This window comes from Pleurodeles waltl, chromosome 3_1 (assembly GCF_031143425.1).
Source record: "Pleurodeles waltl isolate 20211129_DDA chromosome 3_1, aPleWal1.hap1.20221129, whole genome shotgun sequence".
Taxonomy (NCBI): Eukaryota; Metazoa; Chordata; class Amphibia; order Caudata; family Salamandridae; genus Pleurodeles; species Pleurodeles waltl.
The window spans coordinates 1,398,851,221-1,398,866,873 of NC_090440.1; the positions used below are offsets into that span (position 1 = coordinate 1,398,851,221).

At 43.9% G+C, this 15,653-nt stretch overlaps 1 long non-coding RNA gene across 1 annotated transcript in view; it reads right to left on the reverse strand.

Annotated features, from left to right (window-relative positions):
• Positions 1-10,755: 10,755 nt before the first annotated feature.
• The window catches only part of LOC138285240 (uncharacterized), a 44,605-nt gene continuing 39,707 nt past the window's right edge, over positions 10,756-15,653 (reverse strand). Inside the window, exons 2-4 of the long non-coding RNA XR_011201547.1 lie at positions 13,956-14,069; positions 12,021-12,400; positions 10,756-11,255 (exon numbers count right to left, since the gene is read on the reverse strand). This is a non-coding gene — a long non-coding RNA (uncharacterized lncRNA). The remainder of the gene's footprint in view (positions 11,256-12,020; positions 12,401-13,955; positions 14,070-15,653) is intronic.

The window sequence follows — 15,653 nt, forward strand, 5'->3', positions numbered from 1 at the left end:
GGAAGATGTCCCACGTCGCGATGAAGGTTGCAGAAGTGTTCCCACGCAGTAATGCGGCAAACAAGCCTTGCTAGCTGCAAGGGTCCCGGTAGAGGTTTTTGGGTGCTGCTGAGGACCAGGAAGGATCAGGATGTCGCCCCTTGGAGGAGGAGACAGAGGGGGTGCTCAGCAACTCAGAGAGCCCTCACAGAAGCAGGCAGCACCCGCAGAAGTACCTGAACACGCACTTGGAAGATTTGTGAACCAGAGTCCACGCAGAGTCACAAAGAAGGGTCCCATGACGCCGGAGTCCAACTCAGAGGGTTGAGCACTGCAGGATGAAGTGCTGGGGACCCAGGCTAGGTTGTGTACGAAGGAATCCTTGGAGGTGTGCACAGAAGCCGGAGCAGCTGCAAATCACGCAGTACACAGGTCTGCAGTCTAGCGTGGGGAGGCAAGGACTTACCTCCACCAAACTTGGACTGAAGGATCACTGGATTGTGGGAGTCACTTGGATAGAGTTCCTGTGTTCCAGGGATAACGCTCGTCAGGATGAGAGGGGACCCAGAGGACCAGTGATGCAGTCTTTTGGTGCCTGCGTTAGCAGGGGGAAGATTCCGTCGACCCACAGGAGATTTCTTCTTGGCTTCCAGTGCAGGGTGAAGGCAGGCAACCCCCAGAGCATGCACCATCAGGAAACAGTTGAGAAAGCCAGCAGGATGAGGCTCTACAATGTTGCTGGTAGTCATCTTGCTACTTTGTTGCGGTTTTGCAGGCGTCCTGGAGCAGTCAGCGGTCGATCCTTGGTAGAAGTCGAAGAGGGACATGCAGAGGAACTCTGGTGAGCTCTTGCATTTGTTATCTGAAGAATTCCCCAAAGCAGAGACCCTAAATAGCCAGAAAAGGAGGTTTGGCTACCAAGAAAGGAGGATTGGCTACCAAGAAAGGTAAGAGCCTATCAGAGGGGGTCTCTGACGTCACCTGCTGGCACTGGCCACTCAGAGCAGTCCAGTGTGCCCCCAACAACTCTGTTTCCAAGATGGCAGAGGCCTGGGACACACTGGAGGAGCTCTGGGCTCCTCCCCTGGGAGGTACTGGTCAGGGGAGTGGTCACTCCACTTTCCTTTGTCCAGTTTCGCGCCAGAGCAGGGCTGGGGGATCCCTGAACCGGTGTAGACTGGCTTATGCAGAGATGGGCACCATCTGTGCCCATCAAAGCATTTCCAGAGGCTGGGGGAGGCTACTCCTCCCCAGCCCTTCACACCTATTTCCAAAGGGAGAGGGTGTTACACCCTCTCTCAGAGGAAATCCTTTGTTCTGCCTTCCTGGGCCAGGGCTGCCTGGACCCCAGGAGGGCAGAAACCTGTCTGAGGGGTTGGCAGCAGCTGCAGTGGAAACCCCGGAAAGGCAGTTTGGCAGTACCCAGGTTCTGTGCTAGAGACCCGGGGGATCATGGAATTGTCCCCCCAATACCAGACTGGTTTTGGGGTGAGAATTCCATGATCTTAGACATTTTACCTGGCCATGTTCGGAGTTACCATTGTGACGCTATACATAGGTAGTGACCTATGTATAGTGCACACGTGTAATGGTGTCCCCGCACTCACAAACGCCGGGGAAATTGCCTGAACGATGTGGGGGCACCTTGGCTAGTCACACACTAAGTAGCTTGGCACCCAACCTTCACTAAGTGAAGGTTAGACATATAGATGACTTGTAAGTTACTTATGTGCAGTGAAAAATGGCTGTGAAATAACATGGACGTTATTTCACTCAGGCTGCAGTGGCAGGCCTGTGTAAGAATTGTCAGAGCTCCCTATGGGTTACAAAATAAATGCTGCAGCCCATAGGGATCTCCTGGAACCCCAATACCCTGGGTACCTAAGTACCATATACAAGGGAATTATATGGGTGTACCAATGTGCCAATGAGAATTGGTAAATTTAGTCACTAGCCTGCAGTGACAAATTTAGAAAGCAGAGAGAGCATAAACACTGAGGTTCTGGTTAGCAGAGCCTCAGTGATACAGTTAGGCACCCACACAGGGAACACATACAGGGCACATACTATGAGCACTGTGGTCCTGCCTGGCAGGATCCCAGTGACACAAGGGCTAAAACAACATACATACAGTGAAATATGGGGGTAACATGCCAGGCAAGATGATACTTTCCTACACAGACTTCTTTCCAGAGTTTGTCAAAAAATTATATAACAGATTTGACAAAATCAGTTTTTAATGTCTCATAGTAGATCACAATCTGTTGATCACTAACTATGATTTCCAGTGTACAATGGCTCTCTTGCTCAATTGGCCATATGACATCAAAACTCAATTCAAATGTGATTTCAGGTTCCAAAATGTTGAACTGGATTCTCATGGTCAAAACAAAAGGAAATGAACATGTGTTCCCACTCATCTGCTGCAAGGTACACCCATTCAGGACCTGAGTATCTTCGGCTTGCAAATCTTTTTCTCTTTGATCTTCGATTTGCACTTGGTTCTCCTTCACTCAGATCTGCTCCTTCTGTTGTTTCTATTTCCTCACTTATGGTCAACAACACATCAGGAACTTTTTCAGTTGCATGCAAAGTAGGCCATTTATCTCCTTTCACAGTTTTTCTAGACAGTGATGGCAAAACTGAACTTATGATTCTTTTTGTTCGTCAGGGATTTGACAGTTACATCTTTGACTTTGACTTGTTTCACCTGCACCATCAGCCACTTCAGGAGGAGTCAAATCTGCATTATTTGTTTTTCTCAATCGTCTGCTTCTGGGAGAACCCTTTGACTCAAACTTGACTCTCCTGCTACATCCACTTCTGATTCTGCTGATAGGGGAATATCAGGATTGTCCTCTATTTCATCTCTGAGAGTAGTACCTGGGTCTTTACCAGCTTGCACTGTCTTTACTTCTGCAGTCTCTTGCTCTGCTTTTTTCACTTGCTCTTCTCGATACTGTACAACTTCTGCTGGTGCTCCCAGCAACGCTGGATTTTCATCATCTAAAGGATTTGACACTTTACGAGTGTGGCTGGCATGGATCCAATTCGGAAGTCCAGCAGACTTTACAGCAGTCGTAGTTACCAGAACACTATGGTATGGCCCCTTCCACCTAGGCTCCAAGTAAGTCTTCTGCACATGCTTCTTGATCACCACCCAATCACCAGCCCAAAGACTGTGCCACCGATCTTGGGATGGCGGCATGACTGTAGCTTCCATCTGGTGAGAAAAAAAGTGAACCACATCAGCTAGGCCTTTGCAGTAATCCGGGACCAAGCCCCCTATTATGTTTACAAGTGCATTTGCAGGAACAGTTGGTAATTGAGATACTCTGCCCATCAGTATCTCATCTGGAGAGAGACCAGTCTTTCTGTCAGGTGTACTTTGCATGCTCATTAGAACCAAAGGTAAAGCATCAGGCAATTTCAGACTAGTAGAGTCAGGCACAGCAGTCTAATTCTAGCAAACCTGACTCGCAGAAACCCAGTTCCTCCCATCAGTCTAGGCTCTCTGATCGTCCAATTTCTTTAGTCAATAGCTCCGAGCCTATGAACTACTTGGAGCAATTGGATTGACCATCAACCATTGGGAATGTGCCAGAGGGTGGTCAGGAGGTAGATATATTCGCCGCAATAAACTTTTACCCCTCCAGTTTAACTAACACTCCTTCTGTCACAATCTCAGGGCTTATCTCATGGAATGTGGCAGGACTGAGGGATAAGCTGGATAACCCAGTTTGGTTAATGTTTGTGGGCGAACACTCAATTATCTGCTGTCAGGAATCCTGGCTTTTAGACTCCCTTTATATTAATAGCTTTACCACCTATTTTTCCCCTGCTACCAAATCTAAGGGAGGTTTGGCTACATTTATATCTGTCTCTGTAAAACAAGTAGTTACATGTGTCATTGATACAACACCATACTACCTGGTACTCCTCCTTAAATTGTCTGGCCCATATGATGTTTTATTGATTAATTACTGCAGTAACATCCTTGATTGGTTAGACACGAGTGTGATTGATAGTTTGGAATACCCTGAACAGAAGTAAGAAGGATATCATGATTATCTGGGTGGGTGATTTTAATGTCCATCTATTGGATTCGGAACTATTAGACTATTGTGGCATTACAGATGAATATGATTGCCCCATACAACATTTTAAACATTCTCCTTATGGGAATGCGTTAAATCGACTGATGGCCACAACATGCTGCCATTTCCAACCCCGGAAGTCAAAGGGGATTCCTATATTTACAGGGGGCAGTGCTCAATTGCTAATTGATTTGATAGTTTATTTAAAGATCTTACCCCCTTTGTAGGGAAGTTTAGGGTGATTCCAAACTGCATGAGTGATCATAACCCCTTAACTTTAGAGTTTAGGCAAGGTGGGGATACGGATTTGATGGCAAGTCACAGCAGCCAGCTTTGAGTTTCAATAGGCACAAAGGCGTGATAACCAAGTGGGGTAAGGTAGATAAACACAGTTTTTATATAGATTTGATGAAGAACAAGAACGAAGAGATCATGACTGCTTTAGGTGAACATGCCCCGGCAAAAAACATTATTGAGGCCTTTTCTGCCCTTACAAGTTATATGGCTGATAAATTACAGCAGTCAAGTATTCATAGAAATCCCCACTGGTTTAATCACACATGCACATCTGCCCTTAAAGATCTAAAGAAGATTACTAATTCTGTACCACGCAATCAATCTGATTAAAAAGGCAAGAAGGATTTATAAGGCCACTCTCGCTGCTAGGAAGAAAGAAATGAGGGAGCTTGCCTGGAATGAATTAATTGAGGCCAGTAGTAGCAAACATATGAAGGCTTTTTGGAAGGTGGTTAATTTCACCCCACTTGTGGAGAAAGATAATTCGGTAATAGACGCTGTCTTTCCCCCGCAAGTCTGGTTGGAGCATTTTTCCAAAATTTTCAAAACAGAAGTTAATACTTCCCAGAGGAACCCGACTGGGTTTGCTATTGGGGGGAATACATTTATAACAGCCCCTCTTAATTTACTGGAAGTATCCGAGGTATTCAGGCTATTGAAAATTGCCCCTCTGACAAAGCCCCTGGCCCAGATAGAATTCCAGCTGATATATATAAAGCTTTGCCTGAATTTTGGGCCCCTCTTCTCAGCAACATTTTGAGGGCTGCTATGATGGACCCCTTCATAGATACCTGGAGTGAGGCGATAATTGTGCCCATTTTTAAGAAGGGGGATCCGCAGAGTTATCGCCAAATCTCTCTTTTAGATAGTTCTGTCAAGATTCTAGGGCAAGTGCTATTGAGTAAATAAGAATACTTGGCTAAGGAGACCAACAGCCTATCAAAGGTCCAGTTTGGCTTTCGACCGGGGTTGGGTACAATTGAACAGACTCTCAACTTAATCCTGATAGTACAGATATACATCAAGGCTAAAAAAGGCTGTCTCCATATAGCCTTTATGGAAGTATCCTGTGCTTTCAACACAGTTGACAGACTTAAATTGTAGTCTGTCATGTCAGATATGGGAGTTGACGAAGACCTGATCCCCTTACTGAGCAGACTTCCTGCCTGCACTACCGCCCGGGTTCGTTTTAGCCAGGAGGGCGATCTTACTGAAGAATTCCCCTCTTTGAAGGGGGTTAGACAGGGGTGCGTGTTGGCCCCTTTTCTCTTTCTGCTCTATATTAATGGCTTAGAAGATTATGTAAGATGGGCAAGGACCCGCCTATTATTAATTCTCAGCCACTACCAGTATTACTCTACACTGATGATGCTGTCCTTATCTCAAGGACAGCAAATGGCCTTCAATCCCTATTAGACGCTTTTAATATTTTTATGGGAAATCTTGTCCTAAAAATTAATAGAACAAAACCATTTTTGATGAAGTGTGGTCCAAAGTCATCAAAAAGTAAAAAAAAATGTTTTTGAGGGTGTAGAAATACTTACGGTTCCTAATTTTACATTTCTGGGGGTCCCAATTGATGTTGATTTTAATTGGATATTTTTAATAAATGTTCGTATTTTGCAGTTTCAAAGAGCCATTGATGCAGTTTTTAGGTTTTCAAAGAAACTGGCACATAAACCAGTTAAGGAAATGATGACTATTTTAAAAAGGAAATGTCTTTCAATTGCCTCATTTGGAGCTGGGGTGTAGGATTATTCGGACTACTCAAGTCTACAGGTAGTGGAAAAAAAGTTTCTGAGAAGATTGTTAGAAGTCCCTCAATCCACTTCGGCTGCTTTTTGCCATAATGAAGTGGGGTTGAGGGATGCAGCCGACTATATAAGAGTGCAACCTTTACTGCTCTGGTTAAGAATATGGCTAAATCCTGAAGCTCACTTCTGCAGATCTGTGATCAGGGACTGTTTGGCACTGACACGTTTTATGGATATCCCTTGGATTAGATCCGTAAATTCTGTGTTCTCGCGTCTTGGGATAGAGAAGTATTTCCAGGATCCCAACTCCTTGCTGGGGGGAAGGGGTTATACCGAGAACAAAGGATTTGTACAGGCACTCTAATCACAACCCAGATTTAACAGGCAATATGTCTGGGGCTCGGGAGTGTTTGTCTCCTAAGACATTACTTCCCAAGTTATATCTTAGTATGATCACTTCTGAACGGCACAGGTTTTTACTCACTAGACTCCGACTGAAGTCCACACACTTTTTATTGTCATTTCCTACTCAAGGTACCTGGTTCAAGAAACTGCCCTCATGTGGCTGTGATGGTAGATCGCATCAAAGCACCTTTCATATGATCCTTTTTTGTAATTTATACAGAGTCCCTAGAAGAAGGTTTTTACGCCCAGCTCTTCTTTCCTCGGGTATCATACGTAGTTATCGTGCCTTTTCTTATTTACAGGACCTGGGTAGAGAGGAGACAATAGAGGCGGTGCTACATTTTATAAATGCTGCTATCTGAATTCGTAATTGCTATTAACTGTTTTAATCTGTTTTTATATTTGATATTGTTATTTATTTCTATTTATTAAGGCTATTTTCTGATTATGATGTTTGTAATTGACTGTGTCTTTTATAGCTCTTTTGAGTCGAATAAAGTATTTTGATGATGATGATGACTAGTAGAGGCACACATTTTTGCTAGCTGACCTTTCAGAGTGCCATTCATTTGTTCTGCAAACCCAGAAGCTTCAGGGCGGTAGCTACAGTACAGCTTCTGCTCAATGTTTAAGGCTGAACATAGTAATTTAATCATCTTGTTATTGAAGTGATTTCCTCAGTCAGATTCTAAAGAGGCCGGAAAAACAAATCTGGGGATTCACTCTCTAAGTAGCAGCTTTGCTACTGTGAGGCTATCATTTCTATGTGAATGGTAGGCTTCAATCCAATAACCAAATATACAGACAATCACCATCAAATATCTTAAACCACCACACACAGGCATCTCAATAAAATAAATCTGCATTCTGTTAAATTGACCACCTGCTGTTCCAATGGTTCTCTTTCTCACTTTCATTTGCTGACATTTACTGCATTTGTGGCAAATTGCTTCTGCAACCTGGCTAAATTTTGGATTGAACCAAGAATGTTTAACTGTTTGAATCATTGCATCTCTGCCAATGTGAGTTTGACCATGATAGCATCTAGCCAGTTGTGTCAGTAGACAGTTGGGCAAAACTACGTGCCCTTCATTTAAAAACCAAATGTAATCAATTTCTCTTTAAATTCAACCCAATTTTATCTAGCTTTTCTTTTCATCTTCTGGAACTGCATCTTGTAATCTTTTAATTTTCCAGGTATCAATCAATGTCAACAGAAAACTTTGACTAGCCTCATCAGTATTTGTTACATTTACATTTTTCCATTCTTCATTGAAAGTGACACAATTCAGTGTACAAAATCTAGGGATCTGATCTGCATAGGAGTTACCCATGGAGATTAAATTTGGCTCCTTTCTGGTGAGCATTATATTTCACTACCACAATTTTCTCAGGAAATTGTAAAGCTTGTAGTACATCATTAATTCTGTCACTTTTTCTTATCAGTGAGCCAGAAGAGGTCATGAAACCTCATTGGGACCATAACTGCCCAAAGTCATGCACAACACCAAATCATTACTGGTTATCTGTAAAAATCGTAATTTTAAGCTGTGCTGAAATACAGCTTGCTCCACCAATTCAGCCACTTGTGCAGAAAATACTCCTTGAATCATGAGCTTCCTCACCAGTAACGGTGCACACAGCATAACCAGATCTTAATGTTCCCCTCACTGTCTCTTAAGCAGGAACCATCAACAAAAATTATTGGAAATGTTTTCTCTAACGGAGTAACCTGAATATCAGGTCTGGGTTTGGTGCACAGTTCAGTAACCTCTAGGCAGTCATGTTCCACTTCTTTTACATTTTCATTTTAACCAGTGTCTATTGGTAACAGAGTAGCAGGATTAAGTACTCCGCATCTCTTAAGGGTGACATTAGGGGAACCCAAAATTAAAAGTTTGTAACACATCAGCCTAGCCTTTGTCAAATACTGGGTCTTAGTCCTGGTAAGCAAGCCCTCAACTGAGTGAGGGACCAATACAGTTAAAGGATGTCCCATCACAATGCTCTTACTTTTGGCTAGGCTGGATCCAACCGCTGCTACCTGCTTAAGGCAGCCTGGTAACAAAGCAGAAACCGGATCCAATGTAGCAGAAAAATATGCTACAGGATGATTTACACCACCATGTACCTGTGTCAGGACAGCAATCACGTTCATGATAAAACAATGAAAATGGTTTCATGTAGTCAGGCATTTGCAGAGCTGGCGCTCTGCAGAGACTCTCTCTAATCTCAGTAAAAGCTTTCATTCAAGTTTCATCAAACAGAACATGATCAGTGATGTCTTTCTGGGTTAATTTTTGCAATGGCTTTGAAATAACAGAAAAATTGGGAATTCATTGGCAGCAGTAACTCAGCATTCCTAAAAACATCCTGATATCTCTTTCAGTAACAGGAGGATTCAATTGCAAAATTGCTGTAATCCTTTCTCTAGACACCTTTCTGTATTTTCCCAAATACTTTATGTCCATTTTCACCCAGATGATTCACCAATGCAACAGTATCCTGCCTGCATGCTTCCTGTGTCTTTGAAGCAACCAATACATCATCAATTTATTGAACCAGTGTGGGCAGGAAGGGCATTTCCAATGATTCCAAATACTTTTTCAACACCTGATCAAATATTGATGGGGGTTCTGAAAAGCCTTGGGGAATGCTAGACCAGGAATACACATGATTAAAGAATTTGAAACAAAAGAGAAACTGGCTATCCTCAAGTAGAGACACTGAGAAAAAAGCTTGTGACATGTCCACTACTGTGAACCATTCTGCATCACATGGAATTTGGAGCAAAATCACTGCCTGTTTAGGTACCACTGGACAACATTTGACCATAATTTCATTGATCTGTCTCAAGTCCTGAACAATACGATATTTCCCACTTGGGTTTCGCAAACTCATAATAGGTGAATTGCATGGATTGCTCAGCACTTCTTTCAAAACTCCTTGATTAACAAAATCTGCAATTACAGGAGTAACTCCTTCAGCTACATCTGGTGCCATGTGATACTGAGGTGTTTTCGGGAAAACTGCATTAGGTTTGACTGTGACTTTGACTGGTTCAACTCCTTTAACTAGACCAATATATTTCCCAGAAATATCCCAAACTTTCAAAATAACTGTATCTTGTAGATGAGTTGGCAGATACTGTACTGTAAATGCAGGGTATAGAGTAACCAATAGGATTTTTTCGTTAACTGGATTACAGACAATTGGTACAGATGATTCTCCATCAGCACAATTTGTTGGAATGGCAATTGTATAATTTGTGCAAGCAATCAAACATCTTTTTTTGCACAATAAGGGCCAGATGTATCAAGATTCCAGGTAGCAGTTTCCAAATTGCGAATTTTAAGAAATCGCAATTTTAGAAATGCAAAACGCAGTGTATCAAATTTGAAAATCGCTAATAGCGATTTCTTAAAATTCGCAAACACCATTTGCGAGATGCAAATACCGAACCGCAAAAACATTTGCAATTCGGTAAATGAAAATCGCAAATAACAAAAACGGCAAACCACAGCAGCCTGATGACATAAGAAGCAGGAAGTGAGTCAGCCAATGCTGTTTCCAGGAGCCACACCCATAGGAGCAGGGAGAGCGACACAGCCCAGCACCAGGGAGTCAGCATTGTGAGGAAGCCAGGATCAAACTGCAACATGGCCAATGCTGACAATGGGAAGGAGAAGGGAGAAAGGAAGAGGAAACTGAAATTCAGTGAGAAAGAATTGGAGGTGCTCATTGAGAAGGTTATTGGGAACCATGATAGACTCTTTGGCAAGACCTCACTCCAAGTACCTGAGAGTGGGAAGCGGAAACTCTGGTCTGACATCCAGACAAAAATATGCGCAGTGGGTGTTGTGCATCGCGCTGTGAAGGAGATACGCAAGCGATGGTACGACTTAGCGGACCCGTGCCAAGGAGAGGGTGGCCAGCAGGCTTAGGGAGGCAAGGAGCACTGGAGGCGGACCATCCACCCACACACTGTCCACCCCTATGGAAGACCTGGTGGAGTCCACATTGCTGCCAGAAGCTGTCAGTGGTGTAACTGACATTGACACCCAGCACCAGCAAAGGTAAGGCCAGTAATTATGTGTATCCCCACATGTGCATGTACACATGCCCCTTAGAAACAGAACATAGCTTGATGCACAATGAAAAGTAGTCCATGTCACATCTTACATACAACACAACAGTGTCTTATGGGAGTAGTAGTACACAACCCTAAGGTGAATACACAACATAAATAGCAAGATATTGGGCAGCCAAAAGAGAAACACTACGAATGACTCAGTGTGATTCAATTTAATTGTACATGAAAAGCAGCACTGTGGAAATCTGTGACAAATGCTAGAACTGACATGCTGCACATTGTCCTTGCAGATGACTCGGTCCCTGCTGCTGCAGGATCTGAAAAAGTGGGGGAAGCAGAAGCACAGCCACAGTCAGACTCAAATACCAGTGAGTCCTACAGTATTGTACTGACAAGAAGCAGGGCAAGGGTGTCACCACTGCCAGAGTACAACCTGGACTCAGATGAGATGCCAGAACACGAACCCACACCACCATCAGAGGCGAGCCCCACAGGAGGACAGCAGTCCCTGCACCAGAGTCAGTCAACTCCCCTCAGGCGGCGCCTGATGCAAGCAGACTGGGCACAGAAGAAGGAGTGGGCCCATCAATCTTTGGCAGCCTGGAAGCTTCCATGCTGAAGGTGCAGCACCTGCAATGCAAACATTTGAAGTCACTGCGCAGACAGTTTGTGTCTCACAATATCAATATGGGGTTACAAAACAAGCACTTGGAGACCCTGATTGAGGGACAGCAAAGAGTTGCTGAAAACACCAAGGAGTTGACACAGGCCATTGGGGAACTATGCACTGAGATACGACAGGAGCGCGTCATCCAGCGCAGGCGCCATCACCAATATTTGTCAAAGTTTGATACCTTTTGTAGATCATGTCAATCGGCTTGCAAGTTCAACAGCCCAGATATTGAGGCATGCAGTTGCCACACAGGTGAAGATGGCACACTGCAGTTGGGACATTGCACAGGGACTGGTGCAAATGACCAACATAGTGGATGCCATGCAAACAGCACGCAGTGCCACAACCAGCGAACTGGGTGTTGGTGACAGTGAGGAGTCCTCTAGCCTCAGCAGTCTCACAGTCCCTGTGACTGATCCGAGGCGTCGCAGTGCCAGACACAGTACTGCAGGTGAACCTGATACTAGAGGTGCCAGCGAGGGCACTGAGCACTCAAGTGGAGTGTGTGGACGTAAGAAGTGATGTTGAGGGCTACAGGGGACCACCTCAACATGTAGAAATAAAGTCATGCTATGACGCTAATAGTGTGACACTGTTAATAGTTCATGTCTGCCCATTGTGAATAGCTATGTCCTAATGACACATTGTTTACCTGAAGTCAAGGTAATAAAGATGTTAACTACTGAAATACATATTATTGAAGTGGATTTGTCATTACTTACATCAAAAATGGTTGCGCGTGATGTCAGCACGTCTTTGCCTGCCTTCTGCTGCACTGGTCCTGTCTGCTGGTAGAAGGGGTGGTAAGAGATCATCATCCTCATCTGAGTCTGGCTCTGTGAGTTCCACTGGTATGCCCCTGGTGGTTGCTATGTTGTGCAGATGGCACATGTGGCCACAATTTTGCATGTTGTCTCAGGGCTGTACTGTAGTGCACCTCCACTCCTTTGGCTGCACCTGAAACGGCTCTTTGGCAGCCCAAAAGTGCACTCCACCACATTGCGGGTAGCCCTATGTGCAGCATTGTACCTCCTCTCTGCTGGAGTTGCAGGGCTCAGGTAAGTCGTTAGCATATAGGTGCGCACTGTATAGGCACTGTCTCCTGAATGCACAGAGAGTAAAATGAGTACATTTGCTGTCTGACGTCATGCTTACATCAATGCATTATTCAGAACTATCAAATTACCTAGTAGATATCCTTCCCCAAACTCCCCAGCTAGCAGTCTTGTGTGTATCCTGCAGTGGCAAAAGATGTAGGAGTCATGCGTGCTCCCTGGGTATCTGGCCGCGAGATCGGTAATGATGTAGGAAGCATTGCATATCACCTGTATATTCATAGAATGATGGTTTTTACGGTTGTGATACACATACTCGGTGGCCGATGGTGGACAGATGGCTACATGTGTCCCATCAATGGCACCTAGGACATGTGGGAACTGTGCTAACTGGTAAAAATTAACTTTAGTTTGTTGTAATGCCTGTGGGGTGTTGGGGAATCTTATGTACAGTTGTATTCTGCTCAGCATGGCATTGAGAAATGTGTTGAAAAAGCTCGATAGGGCACTTTGTGATTCCCCTCCAGCTGCTGCTATGACCCCTTGATAGCTCCCTGAGGCTAGTAGGTGCAGGGAGCATAATACCTGCACATGGGTGGGTATTCTATTGGTCCTGTATGTTGTGCCCTGCAGCATGGGTTGTAGCTCAGCTATCAGGTCAAGTATCATGGCTGAGCTTATCCTACACTTATCATAAATTTAATGCGCACTCTGAAAATGCACTCCTGTCTCCTCCTCCCTCTCCCCAAACCTGCCAAGATCCTCATTCTCCTCGCCATGACGTAGAGTGCAGCCATTGTGGAAGAGGGGCTGAGGCACTCTGGGCCTATTTATCTAGGGTACACCTGGTTACAAACCTGGTTTCAATTTGTGGTAAATTGCATGTGCAAACGGGCTTTCTGCGAATATTCGCTAATTGCGATTTTTTGCTACATCGCATTGCGATTCTGTTTTTGCGTGTCGCAATCTGCATCTCGCAAACAGCGGCACAATTAAGGAGATCGCTATCTGCGAATCGCTATTTTGTATCGCGATTAGCGCTTCGCAAAAAGCGATTCAGTAAATCATATCGCTATTTGCGATACGCTGTTTGCGACACGCAAATCTGTATCTCATTCCCTAAAAATCGCTATTTTTGCGATTTCTTGTTTTCCTACTGCGAATGCCTTTCATACATTGTAACATGCATTTTTGCATTCGCAAACGGGCATTCGCACCGTTTGCAAATGCAAAAAGGCCTGATACATCTGGCCCTAAATCTCTTCCCAGAAAGCATACTGGGCTTGAGTCACAAACTACAAATCTCTGAAAGCCTTCAAAAGGACCAATTTTAACAGGAATTGGTTGAGTTATTGGATTTGTCAGGTTTTGAAATGCTGCCCCTAAAACTTGTACTGTTTTCCCAGAAAGTGGTACATTGGGGACTTCTGCAGTTCTGACAGTAGACCGTGTATATTCTGTGTCAACCAAGAATGAGACTTCATGACCCATGACTGTTCCATTTACATAAGGACCAGTCTGATCCACCTTTAATTAAGCTGCTAACATGCACGGGAACTGTATTATTAATGGTTGACTGTTATGACTTAAACTTTGACCCACATTCAGCTGAAGAACAATGACCTGCTGCTGTGCCATTGGAGCTTAAGGTATTTGAATTTGTTGCTGCTGTGACATCATTTTCATCTGTCGTTGTATTTGCTGTTGTTGTGGTACCTGAAAAAGAAGCACTTGCTGTTGGTGAACCTGAATTTGCTGCAGAACTGCATTTGATTATTCAAATTCTGGGAATTTAAATTAGGATTTCGATTTCTCGGTCCTCTCCTTGGAAAAAGATTATTTTAATTCATTTGCACAACACCATCTTGTACCATCATAGGACACTCGTGCCTCCTGTGCCTAAGACGTCCACAAGCGTGACAAGGTCGCATCTACTTCATTTTCTACATATCACCTGTATTAACATTAGTATTCAAATCAACACCAACACAGTTTCAGTTTCCACCACCGCCACTACGTCCTCTACCTCTCACCTCCCCCTGACTCTAAACCTCTTGCATGTTTCCCTGTTGCTGTGGAAAAATTCCCTGCATCCCTGATTTTGCTTTTTTTTTTATCTGCAGCACCGCTGACTCTTCTTTCAATCTCTTCTGCTTCATTTCAATTTCATCACTGCAATATTTAGCAAGCTGGAGTACTTCATCCACCGGTTTTGCTTGCCAGCAAATCAAATGAATCTTAAGCATGCTACCAATTTCAGGTTTCAACCCTTCAGCAAACCTGAACATGAAATTAATCATATCTTCGGGTCCAATGGTCTCTGTACCAGTGTAATGTTTGAATGCCTATAGTAACCTTTCATAATATGCAAGTATCGAATCCTGTACTGCCCTATCAATTCTCTGCCAATCAATAGTTTTAGGGGACATTTTTGTTTTCTATTTGTATTTGTTTATTTATAGAGTGCATTCAGACCAGAGGTATTGAAGCGCTAGGCAACTATTAGGCTGATCTGGGGCAGCCACCTGTGGTGAGAACAGCCAAGTCTTTAAATGCTTTTGAAATGGCAGGATGGGAGATATCTCTCTAATTGTAAGAGAGTGAATTCAATAACCTGACAGCTGCCACTTAGCTTTTTTTGCTCCTTCCATGTGGGCCAACCTAAGCCCAGCCTATCTTAAAGGGCGGTTGGGAGTGTACCAATCAATGGCAGTTCGAAGATATCCTGATCCGTGAAAGAGGAGGGCCTGATGAAACAAGCACAATGCCTTAACCCCTTCGCTGCCAGGCCTTTTCCCCCTCCTGTGCCAAGCCTTTTTTTGGCTATTTGGGGCAGTTCGCGCTTAGGCCCTCATAACTTTTTGTCCACATAAGCTAGCCAAGCCAAATTTGCTTTCGTTTTTTTCAAAAAAATGGAAAAAAGGGGCTGCAGAAGAAGGCTTGTGGTTTTTTCCCTGAAAAGGGCATCAACAAAGGGTTTGCGGTGCTAAAATCACCAGCTTCTCAGCTTTCAGGAACAGGCAGACTTGAATCAGAAAACCCAACTTTTCAACACAATTTTGGCATTTTACTGGGACATACCCCATTTTTACGATTTTCTGTGCTTTCAGCCTCCTTCCAGTCAGTGACAGAAATGGGCATGAAACCAACGCTGGATCCCGGAAAACGCAACATTTCTGAAAAGTAGACGAAATTCTGAATTCAGCAAGGGGTAATTTGTGTAGATCCTACAAGGGTTTCCTACAGAAAATAACAACTGAAAAAGAAAAATATTGAAATTGAGGTGAAAAAAACATCAAT